Source organism: Suricata suricatta, chromosome 7 (genome assembly GCF_006229205.1).
Source record: "Suricata suricatta isolate VVHF042 chromosome 7, meerkat_22Aug2017_6uvM2_HiC, whole genome shotgun sequence".
NCBI lineage: Eukaryota > Metazoa > Chordata > Mammalia > Carnivora > Herpestidae > Suricata > Suricata suricatta.
Window position 1 is genome coordinate 75,439,472 of NC_043706.1, and position 855 is coordinate 75,440,326.

At 36.6% G+C, this 855-nt stretch overlaps 1 pseudogene; it reads right to left on the bottom strand.

The window, feature by feature from the left end:
- Positions 1–295: 295 nt before the first annotated feature.
- On the bottom strand, positions 296–622 carry LOC115296982 (annotated as a pseudogene).
- Positions 623–855: the final 233 nt, after the last annotated feature.

Sequence of the window (855 nt, forward strand, 5' to 3'; positions counted from 1 at the left end):
AAGTTAATTGTTCCCAGTTCAGAGTACACTGGACACTTCTTCCTAAATGAATATAGCATTTGCCATGTTGTTTTATATTGAGTTGAATAAAGAACAGTTTCCCTGTGCTAGAAGTTAAGTTCCTTGATGCCAAATGTCTATTGATTATTTATTTTTCTCTTTGCCTCATGCCTTGTCCAATGTCTATTCTTAGTAATTACTTGTTGAATAAATATATCCTCAATAAGTATTTCTTTTATTTTTTTAACATGACCTCAAGATTTGATTGTCTTCATAATATTACAAAATATGAAACTTAGAACTGGATCACTGGGCCCTTTCTGTTCTTATCTCCTCCCAGATAAAATACTCATATAGCATTTTGGCTTCATAGCCAGCATTCTCTTAGATCTGCAATTGGGCTCAACACAGTCAAGCCTCAGCACAATCTTCTCTGTAAGTTTTAGCCTTTTTCTGGAAAATCAGCTTAGTCTGCCCACCATAACCTCTTCACTTCCTGTAATAATGCCACGTTCCCTGGGCATAAAGAGAATCTTTGCTTTTTTTGTACCAAGTCACTTTGTGTGGTGGGGGCTTGACACACTTCTTGCAAAGTCCGGTGGGTTTTAGAAATGTTCACCATGGTTGTGAGAGTGCTATCGGCATGGAAAGAAAAACTCAATAAATATTTCTTGAATTGAATTGGATGTGAATCATTTTACGATGGGCGATCCAAACAGGTGCTACAAAGGGACTATCCATTTAGTGATTGATGCTTGTTTTATGGACTTTATTCTTGTGGTAGTAATTTTATATCTTTTAGCCATCCTTAATCCTTTCCTTCTCCTTTTCCCAACATCCCTGTTGCTAAGTCTC